General features: G+C 40.6%; 2 long non-coding RNA genes across 4 annotated transcripts in view; one reads left to right on the forward strand and one right to left on the reverse strand.

Annotated features, from left to right (window-relative positions):
* Positions 1 to 23,615, forward strand: part of LOC107317065 — a 241,635-nt gene extending 218,020 nt beyond the window's left edge. Inside the window, exon 7 of the long non-coding RNA XR_001556711.2 lies at positions 21,431 to 23,615. This is a non-coding gene — a long non-coding RNA (uncharacterized LOC107317065). The remainder of the gene's footprint in view (positions 1 to 21,430) is intronic.
* The window catches only part of LOC107317064, a 36,663-nt gene continuing 30,264 nt past the window's right edge, over positions 19,124 to 25,522 (reverse strand). The window contains exons 9-10 of one of the 3 annotated variants that reach the window (XR_004307945.1): positions 22,454 to 22,656; positions 19,124 to 19,311 (exon numbers count right to left, since the gene is read on the reverse strand). This is a non-coding gene — a long non-coding RNA (uncharacterized LOC107317064). Of the gene's footprint in view, positions 22,657 to 25,522 lie in introns of all 3 variants that reach the window. The other 2 variants (XR_001556708.2, XR_001556709.2) reach the window with 2 other exon arrangements.

Below are 25,522 nucleotides of genomic sequence, written 5' to 3' on the forward strand. Positions count from 1 at the left end.
GCACAGCCTTCCCCACTGCAGCTCCAATAGCCCTGGAAACAGGAGAGAGAGTTTGGAAAGAGCATGTGTGTGGGCACAGATGTGGTAGGAGGGTTGGAATGCAGGCTAATGTCCACTGGAGTCAATGGAAGGTGGCCTTTTGGGTCTTGATGGGGTTTGGATGGGGCCCTATGTTGAGTGTTCATCCAGACTATTGGAATAAGCTGTTGGCTTTCAGTCTGTGTTTTGCCCACACATATGTTCAGACATAAATATTAGAAGATCTTTCCTCCTTTAAATTAATTTTCTGTTTTGTAGTAGATCAATGCAGAGGGAACAAAATGATCCTAGTGGAGATTGTGAAGAGATGGACGCTGATAGCTTTGATGATGTCTCCAGAATTTTTTGACTATAGAAAACATCGCATTTCTGTTTAATCTAATGTAATTGGGTTTGGTGGTCTGATCTCATCCCCCATTTGTGCCCATCATAAGGCTGTCACATGTTCAGATGATAGAATAAGAATATTCTTAGGATCAGTGAAATTTCTGAATCAAATTATGCCTACAGTGGGTTAACCCAGTATCCTGCCCTTTGTTACAGCCACTGCCTAATACAAGCAGAGAAGTCTCTTGGCTTTGGAGCAATGATGGCTGTTTCTTTATATGCTTAATATATGTGTTTTGTCCTTTCCTTTTATTTATTTGTTTTATTCTCTTAGGAAAGGGCGATCAACGTGGTTAAGTAGGCAGAAATGAAAATAGTTTGGCAGAGCTATCTCAGAAGCTCCGGTTACACTTTACCCCCATTTTGCCTGTCAAGGCAGGAGTATCTTTTAAAGAGGAAAACCTCACCAATGGCTTGTAGAATAAATTGGGGAAAGAAAGATCCTTGGTCCCTGCCAACCTCAACAAACTGGAATATTATTGAAATATGGAACTTTGCCTTTTTTACAGAATAAGCTTGACATCCAGATCTGGACACCAAACCTACCAGAACTCCCCTTAGCCCACAGAGATCCTTATATTATAAAAATAGAATCACATTTCAGGCTTGAGTATGTTACACAGCAACAGTTCCTGTTGAGAGCATCTCTCGGCATCCAGCTCAGTGATTTAAAAAGAAAAATCCTATGTAGTCCTGATTAATGGAAAGGCCTAGATACACGGGTGGATCTGGAAAGCATCTCATGATATTTGACAGGGAAGATTCTTTTATTCTGAAGGGATTTGATCATTGTTTATGAAATGATGTGACTAACACAGCATCACTTCAAATGCACTGTTATTTTTATACTAGCACTACAGCTGGTCTAATAATTTGGATAATACATTTATTTTGGCAATAAAGCCTCAAATTTATTAAGATTTCTTATCAACATGTTCATTTATCAATATTCCTTATGAGGATTCTTATCAATATTTTTCCATATTTGTTTTCCTTCAAACATTCCTCAGAATTAAAGTTGCATTCTACTTGTATTAATGCAAAACAAAAGGAGTTGATTGATTTGAAATGGTGACATCATTCTACTCCAGCCTGTGAAGGTTTACACTTGGCTTAAATTTAAGCATAAGAGGAGCCCCTCTGCCTTCAAGGAGAGCATTTCTACGTTAGCATTTGCCTATTTAGGATATAGGTAGAGCCAATACAACGTTCATCTCCACACGTACAGATGCATGTGGAATTTGTGTGAGCTTACATATGTGCTCCCGTTGTTCCCATGCTCATTTCTATCTCTTCTCTTCTACATTACTTCCCTCTGTTTTCACCAAAAAGTGTTCATTGCAATAGAGGAGCAAAGCACAGGAGGATTTGGGCTAATACACTAAGAGTATATGCATATACTCAGCTTTGAGTTGTCATTAATTGTCTTGAAAGCAGTGCATTAATAGGAAAAAGCCTGTAGAAGTCTCCTCATTTGCCTCTGTTGAGTCACTTGCTGAGCCCAGCCCCTGCTTCTTCCAATGTGTAAAATTGTCACCAGAGATCACTCAGACAGAACTAGATGTAAATATACAAGCTCCACTGAAATACAGCAGAAGCTGCACAAACCCCAGCACACTAACATCTGTCACAGCTACTTCACATGCAGATTTTCAGAAACTTGTGTTACAGCTCAGCCATCACATTTGATTATCCTGTCGCCTTGAACACCTAAAAAGATTTTGGAGGAATGTATCTATCATCTTACAGATACATAAATTCATGTATTTAGAGTGATGTGAGTGCTGCTGGTTGAGCCCTGATATAACTCGTACTTTATCTTGGGCTAAACTTCACCCATACGAGCAAACCCAGCATTGAGAACAAGACTTCTGAATGATGTTTTGTACCTCTGAATACTGAAAATGCACCTGGCTTTAAAATATCCATCAGCTGAACCAGCATGGTGCAATGCTAAGTATGGCAATCCACTGAGTGTGATGCAGGGAAGATGTGTGCAGAACATCGCTTTCAGTGAGCAGGACAGCCATCGGAAGGGTTAATGCCATTCATAACATTGCTCACATACACCCATGTCCATTTTAGCCTTTGCTTGTGCCACCCCTCTCTGTGATGATGCCGTGTGTGGTTCTTCCTTGGCCTCAAAGAAATGCAGCAGCAGGGAACAGAGCTGAGATCTGGGAGCAAATAACAAGCCGTGCTCATCGGTAAAAGAAGAAAAACACATTTAGCATTTACAGTTTCTTCAATCATCAGCTACATAAAAGGCGTTTTGAAAAAAGAAAAGTAAAAAAAAAAAAATGAGGCCTAAATGCATATTTAACCAATTGACCAGAATGGCACTGAAGGAATTTTAACATATTTTGAAGAATTGCCTAAATACATATTTACCCAATAGACTGGAACAGCTCCTTCAGAGTCTCTCTCTGGTCTCTTGGGTACGTAATACATGTTTTTAAAAACTGCCTGACTATATATTTACCCAATAGACCAGAACAGCTATTAAGTAAATAATACACATTATATAACTATGTCAGTGATTTTATTTATTTATTGTTTTGTGGCTTCTTAACAATGAAATTTGAAGTGAATGTAAAGAAGATAAAGAGGTAAATGTAGGGTATTTACTAAGATGGTAAAAGGCCTTGAATGTGAAGTTAGCATATGTGTGTCACACGACAGCAAATATCTTTAGTTGCCAGTGTGCTATTGTGTGTGTTTTTAAAGTACAAGGCATTGTCAAGTACATCAGAGCCTGAGGTGCTTAATATAGAAGATAGAGGAGCAGTTGGGAGTTGGAAAGGTCTGGCAGGAGAGAGGGAGAGGAAAAAAAGGGAAGATATGAATCATAAATTCCGAGGAAGGACGGGTAAATCAAGCAGTTAATTTTGAGAAAGCCTAAAGATAGCACATGAAACACTGAAAATATACATTAAAAACAAAGCACGAGGAGGAAAAAAGCCCAACATCATAGCACATGAGACCCGTGTACCCCAGTCCAGTGCACAGAAGGACTGTGTCACTGAGTACAAGTGGTCCCCCCCACTTCATAACTGTCTTAAAAGAAAATCATCAGTTCAATTTGTTGACCCTTTAAAGGGTCTGACAGGATGAGTTTTCATTCACTATCCATACATTTCTGAAAACATTCAAATAATTGCAACTGATACCATATTCTGTTATTGTGATTGTTTGTGGTTTTTTTCCCCCCAGCAAAATAATTTACTTTTGAATATAATCTTAGTGATTTCTTTTGATTCTGGTCACAGTTGGAACAGATTTGATGTCACAGAGAAATGGATCTGTCTCGATACAACTCTGTACCCCCTTAGCACAGTGAGGGAAAAGCAGCAGCAAGTTTCAGAGAGGAATAACACTCACTTCTGCATAGAAGAAACACACTCCTGTATTTAATTTTTCTCTCCATTTCTTTTTCAAGTTCAAAAGTTCTGAGCGAATAAGACAGTAAGGAGGGCTTCCTATACTTTGCACAGATCTCCAGGTTGGCAAAGGATGAAAAATGGCCAGGAAGTGGTGGAAAGCAGTGAAGCCAACTTTTATTACAGGCATATTTTTTCCATGCACAAAGATTCTACTTCCTGGCCAGGCCTCGTTTCTCACTGAAATCTCTCTGCCATCCATGCACATTGAAAATATCGTGTTCCCTGGTTGGTCAGCAGACACAGATTTGTTGGCACTGCACACGACACAGTCTGGGTTGGGTACCTGAGGTCTCACAGTGGTGCTGGATTGATGCTCTCCCTGGCTCCAGGCGATAGTATGAAAACCCAACAGTGATGAGGAGCTCTGGGGCACTTTTCCTTTATTTCTGCTTCAGCTTTGATAGCCAGGCCCATAAAAGAAGTTCATAACACCACCGCAACTCATCAGTTCAGTATCACTGGCGGTGCAGTCAGCAAGAGGTTTTTGGCTATTTCGCTATTTTACCTCATTAAACCCTTAACTACATCAGCCAAAGCTCACCTCTTCATTTATTTAATGAGCTACTGAGTGTTATTAATAACATAACCCTGGACAGCAAGAGGCAGCTCTCAGCCAGGAGCATGTTGGCCGTGCTGACCCTGTGGCTTTCCCAGAGGACTGAGACCCTTCTTACGCTTCATTCCACCACTGCAGGCTGCCTGGTTTGACCACACGTCCCCCTGCACATCCCCCATGTGTAGCATTTCCCCCTCCCACACACGAGCATCTTGTTGGGAAGGGACAAACAAAGGATACTGACAATACTGGCCAAAGATCCAAACCCACCATAGAGCCCATTATCTCATGTTATATTTGCCACTAAACAAACATCAGATAAGTTTTTTACTTATTACCAAATTCATCCAGGCTTTGACTCAGAAGCTGATGGGTGTAAGTGTCTACATCCAGTTACTATCCCTGTACTTTAAAGCTCTCATTTCCTGAGTGCTGCTAAGTGAGAATCTGCTTTGCTAGAGACAGTAACATGAAGGTAGCATCACAGTGCATCTGTCGTCTCTGTAAAGTTTAGAATAAACACATATTTACATCCACGTCTCACTATTTGTTCTTCAAATAAGGCATTACTTTTGTTGCATCATTTCCAAACTCACTATTCACTATTTAGCAGCCTTCCTGCAAGACACAAAATCCATTGTGCAAGAATTCCTTGCAGGCTGCAGGAGTGTAAAAGTAGACAGTGTTTCCTTCAAAAAAAAAAATGGAATCATCTTTCGCAGATGTAGATGTGTGCTTGTTATGCCAAGATGAGACAGATGTGGCTCTATTCACTCAGGGACAGGTGCGGAGGAAGAAGAGATAAAACATTTGTAGTAAGTGTAAGCAACTGCATGGCTGTTGTTAAATAAATAAACATTCTGCCAATTATTTTTTTTTTAAAGGAAAGTTTATTTGCTTATATATAGTTTTTTTTTCCCCAGAATGTTTATTTTAAGCTGCGACTTAGCTGTGATTTATTCAGATTTCCTGCATTGATTTAGATTTATAATATGCGTTCTATATAGGAACATCTGTTTGTATGTAACGGGGGGAAGGTGCCTTGGCACACATGAAGTGCACATATGCACATGCATGCACGTAGCTGGTGTGTAGAAGATGGACATAGAGCTGCATGCACGAAGGTGAAGGATGGGAAAATATCTTCATTAATTTAATGAGGCTTCGTGCATGTGTGCAAAGGGCTGGGAAAGAGAAGAGAAGCAGATGCTGGTGTCGTCTCCTGTGGATTAATCCAGTTCAAACTCTGGATTGTAGGACTGAAGTTGGTAACTGTTGAAGAGCCTCGCTGGCCTTTGACCAGATGGACATTAACAGGACAGCTCTGTGCAGGGTCTTCCTCATTTAACCCATAGGAAACGTGTGAAATGGTTTAGAGCATGTGAAAGAGCTTGAAACTGGATAAAAGTTGGCTCCTGATATCAGAGCCCAGGAGTGGCTGGGGAAGGTCTGCGGGCAGAGTGCTGGGGCTCAGGCTTGGGCTCAACAGAGAGAGGAGGTGACTCAGCTGTTGATAGACTTGATAAATATATTGCTGCTTAAATTTACTGATTGCTTGGTAGTTTTTTTGTTGTTCTTTTTTTGTTTGTTCTTTGGTTGGTTCTTTTTTTGTGTGTGTTTTCATTGATGCTGTTATTTCTTACTGGCCTTCAGTCCAGCTCTCTGTCCATTTGCCATGGAAAGAGCTGAACTGAAACGCATTTGGCAGCACTGTGACATCCTCATCCAAACAAGGTGGGAAGGAATTGCAGCAAACTCCACAGCAAAAAGCAAAAGCCACCTTAAAGTTGTAATGATGGGCAGCCCACATGGCAGACTTGTCATCCAACCACAATAAATCCTCATACATGGGTGTAGACAGCAAATGCTACATTTCCTTTGGAGAATCCTATATTTTCCTCATCTGAATGTTGGGACTAGATGATGTTTGCCGGTCCCTTCAAATGCAAGCCATTCTAGCATTCTGTGATCTTGGACAGATAAGGAGCCATCAATGAGGGTTTTGTGATGAAAGGAAGAGGCTAAAGTCAGGTCATCAGGATGGAGAGAGCCAGTGGGTTGGGGAGATGTCTGTCCTGGGCTTTTACTGCATCACTTTGGAGAGCCTGGGCTCAAGCATTGCCTGCAAAACTGTTCTTCAAGGTAGTGATTGCTAAGGTTTGTGTTGCCTATTTGGTGCCCAGCTTTAAGCTCGTTTGTGGCCAGGTTTGTTAGAGAGGCAGCTTGTAGCGTGCCAAGAACCTTGTTCCTCTCAGGGACAACAAGTGAGAATGAGTGCAGATGAGAAGAGAGGAGTGCCATGAAGCCTGGATGGAGCTGGATTGCTATTCTCTGAAATATTTAAGTGAGCCAGGGGAGGGAGGAGAGCGAGGATGATAGAGACGGTGATGGAAGGAGGAGTGAGGATCTGCAGCTGTGAGGAGAACCAGGAGGAGGGGGAGCAAAAGAGAAGGATGGTGTGATTTGAAAAAAGAAAAAAAAGAAAAAAAACACATTAATTATGGCTCCAAAACAGGAATCAGAGTGGGAAACAGCAGCTGGGTGAGAGAAAGAAAATGGAGAAGATGATTTCTCATTTAAAATACATTTCTTCAATCATAACACGGCAGGAAAGTGGGAATTTGCAGCTGGGCAAGGATTTGCGGTCCCTGGTCAGAGGGAAGGGAATGAGCCCTGGGCTCCACGCAGCACTGTGTGCTCAGAGCAGGGAGAAGTGTGTGGGGTGGGCAGGGCAAAACACGCCTGTGTCCCACTTCCATGCAGCACAACTACAAAAGGGTTTGTTTCTGTGTCAGAGCAGGGAGTAGGAAGCACATCTGTAAGTAAAGTAAAGTGACTTTTCAATTTCTACAGGCTTGTCAGTTTAAAGGTTTCTTCTTTCTTTCTTTTTTTATTTTTTTCCTCCTTATTTCTCAGCAAGAGGGACCAAAAGAAAAACAGCAAGTTTGTTCACCACGTGAGGTTTTTTTATCCTAGCTGTTATAGCTTGACCAATGAATCCAGCTTAACAAAAATATTTCCCTTTGTAGGATGAACATTCAAAGACTTCACTGGGCTGTGTCCAAATGTGAGACGTTACTTTGTTTGAATGCCAAGGATTGTACCAAAAAGAAACCCACCCAGTTAACAGAGGGCATAATATTAAATGTCGTGAAGTCATGAGGAGCAGCACTCACATACTGCTCAGTGAGACTCAGCGACATCTCTCTTGTTGCATATTTCCATCACCGTGTGTGTGGGTCTTCCATGTATGTCAACAGGAGTAGGGGAAAGAAGACTTTGTGTTTGCTCCGCTGGGGAGCTGGATGTGCAAAGTGTGTTGCAGTGATACTATTACTTCCTGTACATTTATATTTTCTACACCCAAGCACTGATTTGCTCCTTATTTAAGCAGCATTTTCTTGATAAATTAAAAAAGCAGCAATAGCCATTACTGCAGGCTATATACAGCCTCTAATATCACTTAAGCATATTACAGAATATAATATCTGGTACTTAACGACTAACTTGCATATGAAAGCTCACATAATGTCTCATAAAACCCTTAAAATGGCTTCAGTTTAAGAGTCTCTTTAAAAAAAAAACACCTTCAGGGAATATTGTAAATGAAGTAGCACTCCAGACTTAGAAGGGAAAAAAAAATCACACACTTGCAGAAATTTTTAATATAAATTGAACACATTAAAAATTAATTTTGCATGACCATTTCGCATTGCAGTGCCAATGCATAGTTAAGATAAGGCCTTAACTCTTCTTTGTTTAAAGTAACATGGAAACGTGTCTTTCTCTTCATTATCTGTACATAATTATAGTTTTCATTAATCAGAAATTGGAACCCCATCCTCTTTAATGACAGCCCTGGCTGGAGATCAATGAGACCCTACCTGTTTCACTGAGGAAACTTGGTGTAAACTTTTAGAGAGCTCATTAAAGAAAGGCATGACCTTACAATTAGATATGGCTGTGCAGAGCTGTGTGCGTGTTTATGTCTTGTGTTAGTCAGGGAGGAGAATTTGGTTTGTTGGTCTGTTTTATGACACTTTGCTCACAGAAAACTTGTAGATTCTCCAGTGACGTCAATCGTCATCTTTGTAGACTCGTCTGACATAAGTGCTGGCATTAAAGATGCTATACCAAGAAACTGTTTGAAGATAGATATTACACTTCAGAGGGAAAGATACACAGAGGAGACCTTTGTCAGTTTTCCTCTTCTGCAGTTTTTTGGTTGCAGTCATGGCCCGGGTTTTATGGCGAGGTGTTCCCTTGCCAGATGTGCTGAGCTCTGTGCTCCGTACAGATGGTGACTGCTCTTAAGGGCTGAGAAACATGTCAGTCTTTGAGATGTCACTATGTCACAGCAGGCAACAGAACATTCCCTAGTTGGACGTGGTTGTGTGTTTTGCTTCTTTTAGTATCCAGAACGTATGATGACTTATTCCTTTCTTACGTTATTTACCTGTAGGACTTTTTATAACCATAGTCTTAAAGTTCGTTATGTGCTATAAACACTTCTTTAAAATATTATACAGTTATAATTCCTGACATTCATCTATGTCAGGGATTAAAATCTTTGTGAATGTTCATTAATTCCATTGGAGATGTAGGAGCAAAATAATTTGCAGTATGGATTTCATCACTCCTATGGCTTCACCAGCCCTATGGCTTCTTGGTCAATAGTGCCTTGTTTATACTTCTCCGTCCCCAGTCAGCTCTTTGGTCTTATGATGTGTTTTATTATGCCTGTGGCTTTCTGAGGATGAGAACCTACGAGGTAGAGCAATATGGCTGGTGGGCCACCCTCAGCACACTTCATAGCTACGTGGTCCAGCATCTGGGACACAGGGTGCTGAAAGGTTTTAATTGACCCCTTCATCAAACATACCCATCTACTCTCAGGGCTGATTTCAGGTTGGGTGTGCATGTATCTGCAGTCACAGACATACATGGCAGAAGGTTCAATGCGAAAACTGTCACATTGTTCTTTATGGGAAAGATTTTTTCTACTGCAACACTGCAAGAGAATAAAAAGAAATTATCTTTCACTGCAAGTCAATTTGTGGGACGTAATGGCACAATTTAGAAAGGAATATTGCAGACAGTAAGACCACTTGGATTAGAAGTCTTGAATCAGTTTGCAGGGCTATATATTTCTATAGCGCTGTGTTTTGTTGTGTGGGGAATTTAATAAGAGATGTAAATCTAAAAACCGTGATGGTATTGCCATAAAATATAAAAGATTCATGTATTATAAATAGATACGATAAATAAATTATTTATGTGAACGTATATCTGTGTGTGATTGTGTGTATGTAGGCACACATTCACTTTTCTTTTTGAACTAATTAGTGGTGAAGTCATCTATTGTGCATTGCCCTATGACCTGTGCAAGAGCTTTAATGGCATTTCCTGCAAAGAGCTGAAGGTAGAGCCTGCTTTGTGCTGAGCTACAGCAGCTCCAACTCATTCAGGTGGGGAATAGCACAAGCCATGAGCAGAGCAAAGCTATCAGCAGCACCCAGGCAGCCCTGAGCCCCAGGCATGACACGGGGTGTTGCATTGGCTCCTTACATCACTATTTTAGCAATCTGCTGCATGTTCCTCTGCATCTTTCAGCAGCAGCCGCACCATGACAACATTTTTGCTGCTCTGATTGACAATGTACCGCACGGTGTGCCAGCTCCCCAAGAGCACGTGCACCGCTCATTAGGACTAAGCCACAGAAACTATCTGGTAGGCACTTAAGACTATAGATTTCTCCTTGGTAACCTGTTCATCTAAAGATATCCAGCTATACAGCCTCCTATTTTTAGGATGGGTGGTACTCATCTAAATAAAGGCACAAGCAAAACAAAATTGGAGGAGGGCTCCAGAACATTAGAGAGAGAAAAAAAAAAAATCCTATGTGACTTCAGTTATGTTATTAACTTTTCCACTTTTGCTGCAGAAGTTGTTTCTGTCAATATTTTACTTTAGCTGTGCTGAATGGGAGGAAGGAGCAGGGTCCAAGCAGATGGCTGTCAGCAAACTGATGACGGCAGTTGAGAATTAGTGTCCAAATACAGTATTTAAAACTTGCTACAGTACATAGTTTCCTGCGTACGCATGCCAAAATAAATCTGGTTTGGAGAACCTTTCGGGATCTTTCTTTTATTTTTATTTGGAGCTTATTCTATTAAGAACAACGAAGCGGCAGCACACCTTCACCTTGCGGGAGGGTGACTCCATCAGATATTAGATACAGAACCAGACTAACCAGAAAGCCCTCCAAAGCGTATCTTCGCTCCTGCTATTGTCTATCGAAGTATCTCTAAGTGTTAACATGAATGAGCAACAGCATTAATTTGTGCCCTCTTCCCCCCCCCCCCCCTTATTCGCCCTCCCCCATCCACAGGCACTGTAAAAACCCCTCCTTGTGCCTGTTGCTTTTTTACCTCCTCTGGGCAGCCCTCACATAGTAAGAGATGGGAACCATCATTCTAGGAATATCTGACTTTAAATTACCAGGATGCTGAGCAGAAAAGTTCCCCCGAGCACCTGAAGCACCTCCGCTTTTAGAGGCTATTTTGGCTTTGGGTCTGCGTGTGACTAATATGTTGTTGTAGATACCTGGTTGCAGTGAGGTCAGAGCAGGGGCAAGCTGTCTCTTCTGCAGTGAATTAGAGGCTTACATTCATTATCTTCCAATACCTCATTAAAACAGCTTTAATGTGGCAAACATTTGATGGTAGACAAAAGCTTTAATCTTGCGAATATCAAACACACCTGTGTTACATTTCCTCTTGCGAGCAGTTAGCAGAAACAGGTTAACAAGCTATTTTAACTCCTTAATCTGCTGAATTTGTGTGGAAACCAGACTTTCACCAGTCACCTGAGTTTGAACTCAGGGAGAAAAAAAAAGCAGCCCGCTAACACCCCTAATTTATCAAGCTCTTTTTTCAAACTCTGACTGCTCTAGACACTTTTAATCATCTGTTTAATTTTGCACCTTTTTTTTTATCCTGATATATTATATGCAGGTTATACTTAAGGCCCAGATTTGCCCTATTTTTCTTCCTCATCTGACCTGGATTCAAATTTACACACTGTGAAATAGCTAATAAATCCCCATTAAGGTTGTAAAAGGTGAAGGTTCAACCAATGTGCAAGTCATCAAGTTCTAATGTAAAACTGAATGAGCCTTGATATTAGCAGCAGCCTCAAAAAGTGAGGCTGAAAGGCTCTACAGGTTTCCAGCTATTTTTTTATGGGAGGCCATGCTTAAATCACCTAATCCGAGACAGCTCTGCTAAGCCCATACAACAACAGGGACAACAACAGACCTCAATAACAGCAAGGAAAAAATAACAGCCTTCCCCAAACATGGGATGCTGGTGATTTTAATTTGTACCACCAACACACTTTATTTTCCAGGCATTCCATATATTTTACTGCAAGTAAATACAGTTCAATAAATATTTCCTAATAAATGCTACAACCTCTAAACACAAACATTCATGCAAAGCCCTCGTAAAACTTTCCTGTATCTCTCCATGTTTCTGAAGCCGAGGTGTTTTTAGTTTGGAGGCTCAGAAAAGTACTTTGTCCGCCCAACTTGAGAGCGTTTTCTTTCTTCTTAGCCATAGAAAGTATTACAATGATTTACAGAGACACGCTGAAAGTAAATTATGTTGTAAACGCCTGTCCCCCGGGTCGACAAAGAATCACAGGGAAAAAATGCAAAAAGTTTGAAATTCCCAACAGCAAAGGTTGACAGGAAAATATGGTGTTGTTTTTCTATGAGTAAAAGTAACTTTTATGTTGTGTTTTCCCATGAGAAATTATAAACTTTCAAAGGAATTTTAGTCTCTTGTATGCACACATAAGAGCAATTTATCTGGTACTGCCCCAGTGAAAACACTGTTAAGACTTTAAAGCTGTTAGAACTATGGCTGAACTTCATCTAGACTGCTACTACTTATTTGTTCTTGCTGCCTCTTCTTGTCAAAACATTTACTCAGACTTCGAAGAGTTGCAAGTTGGCAACGTGTTAATAATATTAGAATGCATTTGTGTCGGCCATGTGGCTGCAATATTTGAGTAAATTCATCACTTATTTAATGAATAATGAATTCACGAGAGTAGCTATGGAGACGTAGAACCATATGTAGTAAATTAAATGGGAACTTGTCAACGTACAGTAACGGCGAATGTCACCAAAGTAGTTTTGTCTGTTTTATAGCAGCGGTGATGCACTTAAGTTGAGATTGGTGTGTGTACTTTTCTTACTACGTAGAGTTCAGTCACGTTCTTTCACACCTAAGTTGTAATAGTGATTTCCAACAGGTGTGACAACAAAGTGAGAATTTACACAAGTTTTTCTTTACTTGCAAAGGTGGAAGAATTTCAAGATATTGTTAATTATTTGCAGGCTGAATATTTAAAAGACGGTTAGAGAACAAAAGAAAGAGGTGAATGGACGTCACTCAGATCAGTTCTCAGCTGCCCTAGAACATGGTGGAAACTCCAGGCACTGAGGATGTCTTCCAAGACAACCAACAGGGAAAAAGCAGGCCTTAAAAATAGCAGCATCTCTGAAAAGAAGGAAGTTAATAGGAAACTGGGAAAATAGGGTGGTGAATAATTTCAGAAAGCTGGGCCCACATTTCTGTTTGTATTCAGCGCTGTGAGCAGCTTTTTGGACATCACGTCAGGTCTCACAGGCAATTGTGTGCCCCGTTTGCAATGTTCAGTGGTTAGCAGTACATCTAAGACTTAAAGGGAGATTCCAGGTGGGGAGTTTAGGAAGGATCAAAGCTTGGCTGATCTTTAGCTTCCAAGTCTGACAGTACCCAAAGATTTTAAAGAATCCATATTTCTAGGCTCCATGAACAAAACGGTGAGAGGCAAAACAATGTGAAACAAGACTGTGTTGATGTTTCAAACCATAAAGAATTCCAGTCTTGTCTCTTTTCAGGCATAAGACTCTCCAACAAGTAGTTCCTGAAGAGCTAGTTTGTTCTACCAAGCCCAGCGAGACTGCTGTCATGACTGTAGTATCCACCCACTGCCCCTCTGTGCACATGAACCCAGAGCTCATCATCCTAAAGACACAAGTCAAGCAACAGATCTGTTTTACAAACTTAGCTCCTGGGATCTCCCTCCTAAGATTCACTACAATGTAATTTCAGGATCCCATGTCACACCTACCAAACTTTCCCTTTATTTTTTCAGCTGTTGAGTTGTGTTACATCTCCTCATGTCACGTCACGTTGAATAGCATTACTGCCTTCAGAAATGACTGGATAAAGCATGACTTAATGTGTTTTGAATGATGTGACACTATGTGACATATGTCATAAAATCATTGTCACTCATCAAAAAAAAGTGACAGATTAAATTCAAACAAAGCTTACTATATACTTTTAGTGGCTACCCAATCAAGTAAAAAACAAGTATTTCAAATTGTGAGCCAAAAGCGTGGGAGTGTGACTCATTTTCGGTCAGTCCTTATACACTTAACTTGTTGTTTTACATTTCTTCCACATTTCTTCACAGTGTTTTATCCATTCAGTGGAGAGGAAGCTTGTCTAGTCCGTTTATATTATTCAAATATTGTTCATATTTGTCAGTCCATTATTTCTAAAAAGGTTTTGTAGCCGTTTCCATGAATCATCTCCATTTACCTTATCTTTCCCGAGGCCTTTGAGTTATTACTGTGTTATGGAAGTAGCAATGTTATGGAAAAGGTTGAATTTGTCATGTTGCAACGCAGCAAACTGAACTATCAAGGAAAGAATGTTCTGTAACTCTACATCTGACAAATACAATATCTATTAAAAAAATACCATACTAGTTTATTTTCACCCTACAGATCCACTCATTGAATATTTCTCATAAGAAATGAGAGAGGAGGGAGAAAATTAAAAGTAGCTTTGCAAATAAATTGCTTCGTCTTCAGACTAAACCAGCACCAGTATGGGAATAAGCCCAAACCGCATTTCAGGATTGGAGTTGGGACAACTGGCAATACCCAGCAAGTAGTACCAATATATTAAAATTGCAATGTTTGCAGAGTCAAAGACTGAAGTTTTCCAGAGGGGAAAGGCAGCATCATACAGTGAAGGGCTGTTGAAGATGGCATGGGTGCCATCCACCATTGAGATCACATAAGGGAACCTTGAAATGTCATAAAATTCCACTTTGACCTGTTGTCACTACTGTGGGTTGTATAGAAAATTAACACATTTAATTAACTGCCTGACCAAAGCAGCTGTTACCTTACATAAAACCTTGAACACTGATGCCCAGCATATCCCACTAGGTGTTTGAATGTGCCAGTGGCGTAAGGCTGTTTGTATTTTCTATGGAATGACACAGCACGATTCTTTCCTTTCACCACATTCAAGAGCCCAGTGATGCTCCAGCCCAAACTATTTAATAATGCTGTTGTTTAGCCAACACGATACACCACACATCAAAACATGGCTGGGCCAAACCAGCTTCTTTAGCTGCTTTTGTTCTACAAGTGTTCCTGCTGCCTTGACCGTGGATACATTCCGTTTGTGATTCCCACCACTGGTAAAAGAAGTACTGTTTTACTTATATGCAATTTCTGTCATTTATGGCATATGATTACTTGCCATACATTATTAAAAATTACCTTGGCTGCAGAATTTCAAGTTAAAAGTAAACTATCCATGTCAGAGGCAACTTTAGGTTCAGTTCTTTGTTTTAGAGTTATTTTCATAACAGTATTCATCCTGTGCATGCAACATCCATTTTTACACATCATCTTTTGATACTCGGAAGTACTTTTCCACTATACATCTCTACACGTATAGATATATTGATGTACATATATGTATATGAAAAAGTGTTTCACCAGAGGTATAATGATGAAGGATCAGCATGATAGAAAGGTGCTACAAAGGAATAAAATTGCTCACCTGTATCAGAAGATTCCAGGTTCACAGAGGAAAGCTCCACCGGGGAGGGATCTCCAATAAGAGAGCCTTCTTCAGTGGCAGTCAGCCCTTACATGGGGTCTGAAAGAGGTGCAGCCAGGCTGCAGCCCATCCACTCAAACAGCTGAATTGCCTTCACCTGTGCTCCCAGGGCTGGCCAGGTCCTTTCCCCAGCTGCTTAATCAGTGGTTCAGGCTGTGACTCAACAGTTCCCATACACCTTTCTATGCTGTGATAGCCACAATGAGTTTTAGCAAGCTGAGAGTGTACAATGCACACAGAAGAGGACAGTTTCTCAGCCAGAAAGAAACTGGCACAGCCTCACCAATTTCAGCAGAAATATTCAGGCTTAATATGCAGCCATTAAATAATATCTAACTTGCATACAGCATTTTCTTCTACAGGTTTCAAATCATCGCAAGAGAAATAGACCCCAGTCCTGCAAACACTTATGTTTGCGTAACTGTGCATAGGGGAATAATCCCATTAAATCAATGGGATTACTCGTGTGCATAAAGTTAAGCATGTGTGTAAGTGCTTGCTGGAGCTGGGCCTGAGAGAAATGACAGGGTTTTTGAGCCACTCATGCAGCGGGTGTGAATGCTCCTATTCTGGTTGTGTAGCTTCAAACACTCCTCTCAAAGTCAAGTGGTATTTGTAAGGAGAAAAAATTGCCCTTTTTTCCATCAACTCAGGACATTTTAAGAATCTGCAAACAATCCATTGTCATAACACAAGCACAGCTTGCAAAGAGGTCTCAATAAAGCTGAACAAACCAGTTTCAGGCTGAATTCACTGACAATTTGGGTGCCTACAAGGTCTTATGACGTATCCCTTCGTATTTGCAAGTTTATACAAACAGACTTGAATCTAAAGGTCGTCAACCATATGCAGATGTGAATAATGTTTTAGTTCTTGATAATCTTGATAATCAAGTGGAAGTATAATTGAAAACTAAAAGAAGCAAACCAATAGAAATAGCAATTATGAAATAAGGACCAAAAAAGAAAAGCCATCCTGTTTGTACATACAGAGAAACCAATTCAGCCTAAGTCAGGGGGCACAAAAGATCGCTGTGTAGGCAGGAGATAACTGAGTCAGAAATATTTTGGGAAAAGATGGTAGAAAATGCAATGCTGTGCCTAAAGAGTCCTGTTACCCATCCAGGGAACAGCTAAGGACTTAGGAACAGAAACTGAGAGAACTTCTTATCTAATCTACAGTTTGTCTTTCAAAGAATGGCTTGGGTTGGAAGGGTCTTCAGAGGTTCCAATCACCTGCCTCAGTTCTCTACCAGAATTTAAACACTTCAGTTCTTAGGGCTGGTCAGAGGTGGATAAAACCAAGCAAGGGTGTATCTGCACATCGTATTCATAGATACAGCCCCATAACTGTTACATATTAGGTGAGTATCCCCCAGAGATCAAGAACTGATTATTGAAACTGGAGAAATTCGATTTATTCTTTCACCATTTTGTTTATTGGATAAACCAGTGATTTATAATACGTTGACTCAGACCCTCGTGCTGCAGATTGGACCCTTGAAAACAGCCAGGCTTTGAAATAAACATGCAAATAGTAATACATAAATTATTAGTATTACGTATCAAATACAAGCATACACAAAATAGCAAATATGAGTAAGTGACGGTACAAAGCATAGGGACTAGAACCAGCCTAACCCCTTTATAATACAGAAATAAAAGTAGAAAGTTGTGTGTGGTCTTCCTCTGATGCCATAGTCAGGATTTTTATTGCAAACACCTTTCTTCAAACACCCATTTAACATGCATCCATCTGTCAGGCGATGTTTTCCACGGCAGTGTTAATGTGCGTGTGCCCCCTTCCACTTTGGTCGTTCACACCTTTAACTAGGGCTGGAGCCGGAATGAAATAAACAGGCTTCCACAGTTTGAGTATGAAAGGCTCAAAAACGTGAGAGACGCTCCATCAAAAAGAAGGAATAAAACAAAAAGCAAAGGACTGAGGAAGGGCAGAACACGGGTTTGAAAGGCAATGGGCTTTAAAACCTTTCTTGCAGATGTCTCTTTTGGAAAGTAAGAATGATGACAGATAGCTCAGAGACACAACCCAATGAACACAACCACTGGCTGAAAGAACCCTTTGCCCAGCTCACAACCAGATGCTTTTAGATTGCTTGTCCAGAAAGGCTTAAAGAAGACTTCTGCATAAAAAGACTTCAGTTAGTTTTAAGAAGAGCTCCTCAAAGAATGCATCATTCTAAGCTTTATGTTTCCCTACAGCATTTTACCTTTCTTCAGAAGAAAAAAAATAAATCAGTGAGATATGAAACTTGAAAAAAATAGACTATGAAAGTTAGCACCTTAATGAAATATTAAAAATGCATCCGGAATACAGTTCTGGCATTAAAAATAAACAATAACATTTCTTCCTAGTTACGGTTCACTTCAATCCTTTAAAAATTAATTATTACCTCTTTAAATATTTGATTAAATTAGATTTGGGTGGGTTATCGCTATCCACAAAACACACGTTGTTGTGTATAAATTTGCTTCCTTCAGTTCCTGACATGTACGGGCGTGTTGTATGGCTGTGTGATTATTAGAAAACTAAATCCAACGACTCTGCTTTGGCAGTTTGCAGAACACAGACTACAAAGTACGTACTGAATCCTGTCACTTCAGATGAAAACGCAGTATTATGTTAGAAATCTCTAATAAAAGAGGAAAAGTAAAGCAGTGAAATGACATTATACTTGGGACTTTAACACCGTATCTTATCATGTTGGTATATCGCACGTGGCATAAAAGGCCACATTATTTTTAATAATGGTTAATTAGGATTTGGGCATAATAGCCTAGAAATCATAAGAAATTGGTACACGCATAAAGCCTATTCTGCTCTCAACGCGTGAGGATTTAGACCTATGTAGATAGCAAGGAGAGAATAAACCCTCTAGCATGTCCTAGGAGAGGTGAGACAATTATTTTTTCAAGTATTTTGATAAAAGCAAATTAGTATGTCCGACTGGATAAATAAGAAATGCTGTTGGGTGACTGCAGTGGCTGATGTGGAGTTATAAAATATTAAGTGGAACACTTGTATTGTAAAGGTAGTCTGTAATGATAATAACAACAATAGATCTTTCTTTTCTCTCCTTTCACCCATAGTTTTAAACAGAGATTCAGGGCTGTTGGGATGCTGGCTTGGCAGTCCAGTTCCCCTTTACGACCAAACAACCAAACAATAGCAAGAGGTTTCTCAATCATTTTCCTTTTTCCCTATTGGAGGAGAGGATTTTAGAATTAAGAGAAAGATTGTCAGTCCTTGGCCTCCATACCAGTATTGCGAACAGGAAAACACAGAGGGGAAGGGCTTTCCTTGGCACTGGGGATAAGGATGCGTACCAGCAAAGAGCAGTGTTGCGACTATGTTCAGTCTGGCTGGACCAGAGAGGAGGCAGCAGGGATTTTGGTCCTAAGATTCCCTAACTAAGTTTAAACACGTGATTAGGGGATGAAAAAGGACTCAGTGCGACATGATAAAACCTCAGTAACACACATTTTACTTACTAATCTTACTTTTATAAAGATAAATTATGTATAAGCTTCATTGTAGGAGGTTTAGGTTGGATCTGAGGAGGATGTTTTTCACCCAGAGGGTGGTGACGCACTGTTCACAGGTTGCCCAAGGAGGCTGTGGATGCCCCATCCCTGCAGGCATTCAAGGCCAGGCTGGATGTGGCTCTGGGCAGCCTGGGCTGCTGGTTGGTGACCCTGCACACAGCAGGAGGTTGGAGCTGGGTGAGCACTGTGGGCCTTTACAACCCAGGCCATTCTGTGATTCAAAATGGAAACAGCCAAAAAGATGCATGTTTTTAGAAAGATCAGCTGAAGCAAAACTTTACCTGAGACCAGAAGTTCTTTCTGTTTTGTGCTTCCTCCAGAGAGAAATCACTGAGCTATAGAACCAAATAGAAAACAAGAATGTTTGTCTTTGGGGAATGTCAATTCTTTTTTCTACTACATTGAGAATATTCAACTTAATCCTTGTGAAGTCAACATTTAAAAAAATAATAATAAAAAATTCTCCTTTTAAATTAATATCACAATGCCAACATCTGGCTCCTGACGTTGTACATGTCAGATGGCTGCTTTGAAATGCTAATTGATTTTGTAGTAAAAATAAAGAGTAGGTGTCTTCAGACAAGTGTTCTTGCACATCCTTCATCGAGATCCCATTGGTTATGCAGAGTTCAGACTTCAGTGTTTAAATGCCTGTTGAACTGGTACTGTGGATAGGATTTAGTGTCACAATATGCATCCTCTCATTCATTAACATGCCCAAGTAAACATCATCTCTCCTTCTTTGCAGGAGAGTGCCTAGTCAGGATGCGTACTTAATGCCATATACATCTGATAGCAACTCAGCTTCATGCACTCCTTCAAACAGCTTTACCTTGTACTTATTTCTTCAAACTGAGATGCCTAACTTTGCAGAAAAACTGAGCTTTTGGCATGAAATGCACCCATCTATCCAAGCAGCACAGTCTTCTCAGCCTAAAATAGAACTAGAGTGGACTGAAGAGGCTGCGCAAGGCATTCATCTGCCCTTGGCTGTGAAGTAGAGACACCCAAATAATAACAGCAAGATCCGGAGGAATATCATCTTATCTTGTGGAGAATGAGAAAGAAAGTGCCTGGAAAACCAGCCTGCAGATTGAACTCTCTTCCTGCTTCAGAGCCATCCTTGGGTGCTTCAGCTCAACAGCTATATACAGCTCTGAAGCACTCAGAGTCATAGGGAAGGAAGCTGGGCACAGGCAATAGCATAGGAAAAAAATTATCATTATATATGTAATAATCTGAGCTTCATTTGCATACTTTGATTTTGCTGTTCGGTAAAGTTTGGTCCCTGAGGCTTTCAGTAAGGTCACTTGGGGGGCATTGGGAAGTAGCACAGAGAGGCAATAGGGAGAGCTGGCCCACGGCCAAGGAACCTGCCCCAAATAAGCTGTTCTTGGGTGGTTTTGGGTTTTTTTTTTTGGGGGGGGAGGGGAGAAAAAAGGGAAGAAAAAAATAAAGACAGCTTTGGATGGGAAGGCTGTTTCCACAGCCAATAAGAATTATTTGAGTTGGCTAATGTAACACGGCCAGTTGAGCCTTTGCCTTTCATATCCTTACTTGCCTGCCTCCCTCCTCCTCGGGGCAGTCTGAAGGAAGGGAAGAAACAGACAGATGTTCCTGGCCTGTGATTCTGGGATGTGAGAGCACATCCAAGAGATTTGTCACTCTCCAGAGGCACCCAGGTGGGAACTGGGACTCACTGCTGGGTCATGAGGGTCTTGCTGTCATCCTGGGAAGTTGGGCATTAAATCCCAGAGCTTTTCCACTGTTAAAATAAATGGGGAGGGGAAGGCAAGGAAAAACCCCCCAAAAAAGATTTACGTGAAGGGAAGGAATATGTATTCATTCTCTCTGCCACTTCTGTTGCTTTTTGTTGCACTTAGAAAGGCAGCCTGGTCCAAAAAGAAGGAGGTGGGCTTTGGTCATTCCTCTTCTTAAGGTAAAAGAAAAGAGAAAGGAGAATTTTTAGTCAGTGGTTTTCACACAAGACCAGGATCCTGTCCTGCAAACTCAAAATGGGATGGCCAGGAAGGTCCCTATGGGATCCTGGAGTTTTAGTGGCCCAGAGTCATTGTTAAGGGAATAGTAGGCAACAAGTTGGCATCAGTTTGTACTGGCATGGTGGGTCTTCTGCAGCCCAAGAATACTTACATCCACATAGTAATGATGAAGATTCATTTGTAGTGATGAAAACCCCATAAATTCTGGCATGACTTATTCACTCAAACCATTCAGACCATGAAATATATAGTCAAATCACACAGTCTAATGAAAAGTAGGTTCTGGCATTATCCCACCTATCACAGAACTGTCCTCAGACTGGAAATAAAAGCTCACAGCATTCTGCTCCTCAAGTGTCTGCACCATTACTTAAGGAAAAGGAAATGAATTGTTTAGTTATGGTGATGTCAAAGCTACAGGTCATTCACAAAGAGATTTCTTTCCAATTTTTAGGGGACGATGCAAAGTTGAATGTCAGGAGTGCCCGGGAACCATCAGCAAATGTAAGTAGCTGCAAAACACCAACATGGCTGACATTAAAGGCTCAGAATAGAGCAGATTCCGATTTTTTTTCCCTGCACCTTTCCTCTCTTCCTGCTGTCATGTGAAGCAAGCCCCCAGCCTGAACACATCACATAATTCCTCTTTGGTTCTCTCATTGCAGCTCATATGTCCTTCATTCTCACACCATATTTAAAATCACTACATAATACAGTTCTTGTAGGAACACTTTTACTCCCCTGTATTCATCCCAGAGAAGGAGGAATGTTTTAATGAGACTTTTTCTTCTTGCAATACTCATTCTCATGCCCTTTTCCCTCTGCAGTGACAGTCAGTCTTCCTCTGATCTACTAAAAACAAAGAATAAATGATAACACACTGCTGTTGCCACTATATTTCCTCGTCACGGATATATTTATTTCCTTCATAGAGGTGTTTTACCTTTGGACCTCTTTTTCAAATAAAGTGGCCCGCTATCAGCAAGTTATATTCAAGAACAAAAACACAGTTAAGACATCAGATCTTAAAGTTACCGGTCTTTCATAGGACTGCCGAAATGATATTTCATTATATGTGAGCCTTACGCCATTTTAAAAACACGTGAAAAAGGTTAAAAGGTCTTTTTGTGCAATAATTCTGCACAGGTCATCCCCCATGGTGTTCAAGAGGTTTTCTGTCTTACATATTCCCAAATGAAGTTAATGTATTCACTTAAATGCTTGCTGTCCCCTCTGTCCTTCCAGCAGAATCTCCTCCTCCACTTTCCTATCACCAAATCTAATCTCAGTTATTTCTGCTTCACCTCCATCATGCAAACAAATCCAAAGCCCATCTGCAACCTCAAGTCCCCAAAACCAATGAGAACATTCTTTGTTTTAAGAATTAGAGTAGTTTACCATTTGTTTTGTCATCTATTTTTTGCATGCTTAAAGTTTAGCTCTTGTTGGGATATCGCTGGGCGCTATAATTAATTACCTTGTTTACTTTATGCAGAATTTTTCTTCTATTGGATAGTAGTAGTCAGCAATTGGAAGTGAACTCAGAAATCTAACTCCGTGTCTTCTGGAAGTGATCTAACTGTTGGATCAGTGTGTCCCTGGCACATTTGTAGAACAAATTCATATGTCGGTTTCCACAAAGTACTGGTAGTGTCTCAGCTTGCCAGCTCTTCCGTTCTCCTGCAAATGAAACAAAATTCCAACTTTAAATGCAGCCTCTGCAGCCTGTTCCAAGATTGAAATTCAAACGTGCGGATCAGAGGTCGCCTCTTTAACGCTAGTTTTGGTTAATCAAGAGCTTAAATGGACGTGCTTCTTCAGCTGCGGGTTGGTATTGTGGGAACCTGACAAAATCATACTGTTTTGAACACGTTCCGATGTGCCGGCAATGTTTTGAGAAGTATTGATCTCTTGTGGGTTCCATAATTTAAAACACCTTCTGGATCAGGTAAACTCAACAGACTGGCACACCCAATTGAGCCAAGTTTTCGTGCTTTATATCTTATAAACCGAATAAAGAGAAAAAAAAAAAAGAGAAAAAAAAATGTTCAAAAGCCCCACATTCACTGCTGCAGTGCCTGCAGAAACTTCACCAAACACAGTGGAACGGCAGATCTCTTTTAATCAAGCCCTTGATCTGCGTCCTGTAAAAGGTTTCGCATTTTGACCCATCAGAAAGCCCTGCCCCAACAGGGCTGAGATACTTCACAGTATATTATAAATAATACTTTTAAAACTCAAAGAAATTAGGTCTCTGAGCATTTTGTTTTGTTTTGTGTTTTTTTTTTCCTGAAAAGTTTTACTCTATTTATGAAAATTTAAATATGCCTCTCGAGAACCAAAACCATCACAGCAAAGAAAACAGCAGGACCAGACACAAGAGCGCTTGTATTCTGAGCACAAAGACATCTGAAAAGAAGACAGCCTGACATTTGCCCCATTTTAGGTGAACAAAAATACATAAATAAATTACTAAATAGGCTTATTACAGAGTCATTCTGCTTTTTCATATACCTACAGCGAAAATGAATCATATTTTAATGCAGGAAAACCAGGTGACAACATATTTGAATTCTGTATAAGATAATGAGCTGTATTTTCATTTGAGATGTGTCAAAATAAAATACCACTGGGAGAAAGTGTGTCTTACTGAATCCTTTATAATAGGCAACATAACCAGCAATGTGTGAAACCAGAGAAATTCAAAACCGCATACTAAGAATCACCTTTAAAAGGTGGCAAGAATCTTTTAATGCTTTCCAGCTCTTTTCTTTTTTGGGGGGGATAGGCCACAGAGAGGAGAACCCTCACAGAGATTTTGGGGTCCTCTATGGGAACAGTTCTTCCATGGCAGATATTGGTATTTTTGATAATGAAATGCCCATCTGATGGTACGGACCCTGAGCTGAGCTATCTGGGACTTGGACTGTGCAACAAACAGACAGACCTTGAAAATTGCTCTAGTAAAACCAACAATTTTCTTTTTCTCCTTTTAGTTATTTCGATCCCTGCCGAGTCTGTATGGAAAAAAAAAAAAAAAAAAAAAAAAAAAAGGGTTTTTTGTTTTTTTTTTTCCCCTGTGTATGAACATGTAAATGAATGAAACACAAACATGTCTCACTGCTCTTCCCAAGGTGCATAAATGACCATCATATGTCACTCCAAAATGGAAAAGTCCTAGGGTCATATAAAGTCATAGAATGGCTTGGGTTGAGAAAAACTTCATGATCATCCAGTTCCAGCCTCTGCCTTGCGAGGGACACCTCCCACCAGACCAGACTGCTCAGGGGCCCAACCAACCTGGCCCCAATCTCCTCCAGGTATAGGGCACCCTAAGCTTCTCTGGGCTGCCTATGCCAAGGCTTTGCTATCCTCCGAGTATAGAATTTCCTCCTTACACCTGATCTAAAATTACCTTCTCTCAAGTTTAAAACCATTACCCCTTACAGAATGATTCCACATTTCTTATAAGCCCCCTGTAAGTACCGAAAGCCTTCCTTCTCATTTGACATGAGTCTGTTTAGAGCAAAGAAAAAGGGCAGGGCCTTGGATACAGACCGTGCTGCCTTGCAGCATTGCACTGCCCTCCCTCAGTGGCTCCATGCAACCTCGCATCATGTTAGAGATGTTCCATCACCCTCCTGCACTGCTCAGCTCCCTCCAAACTCAGATGGGTGACAGATGCTTTCTCCCCTCCACCCCACTTTTTCCAACAGGATAAAAATAAGTGATTTAAAGGAGTCTTTCTCTAGTACCCAACCAGCTAGCCCTGCCTAATATTTGCAGTCTAAATAATCGCCATATGTGGCAGTGGAATACAAGTTTGTGGGCTTTTTTTTTTTTTTTTTTTTTTTAAATAGAAGTTAATCCAGCTTTGAGCTGGATTAATTCCCAATGAGGCTTGGGGACAGACAGCTGTTTCTCTTCTTTCGCATGGGAGTATTGCCCTCAAAAATCCACCTATACTGATCAGCTTCCCTGATGCGCACAAGTTGTGCCTATTTTTGAACTCTTGTTCACATTCAGGGACAGCACTGCAATAATCTCCACTTCTCCAAAAAAAAAAAAATAACCCAACAAATAATAGGAAAAAATAGTTATGACATTTGGAAATCTTTTGTTGACTATTTAGCCACGGCATAAGAAAGGCAGCAAAGCTCCCATCTCATCTGGAGGGTTGGGAAGGAGGAATATTTGCAAAGGAGACGCTGGACAGGAAAATCAGTATTAGTCTGTAGGGCAGCAGCAGAGCCAGATAAATCCTGTGCTGACTCTTAAGACTGAAATCTCACAGAAACATTTTTAAGGAAACGAGCCTTAAAGTGCTCATTTACCCTGCAGCAAGCAACAAGCATTGGTGAAAATAACAACAGGAAAGAAAGGGGGCAAAAGACTAAACCTGATGCTATTCCCAACAAGTAACTCGCTTTCCAACTTGATAGTGCTAAAAATTGAGTGACTGCTCTACCAGAGTTACGCATGCTTCCATATTATTCCTCAGCCTGAATACCCCCCAAACCTTATCTTCATCCAAGCAAATGATATT

This window comes from Coturnix japonica, chromosome 7, assembly GCF_001577835.2.
Source record: "Coturnix japonica isolate 7356 chromosome 7, Coturnix japonica 2.1, whole genome shotgun sequence".
NCBI lineage: Eukaryota > Metazoa > Chordata > Aves > Galliformes > Phasianidae > Coturnix > Coturnix japonica.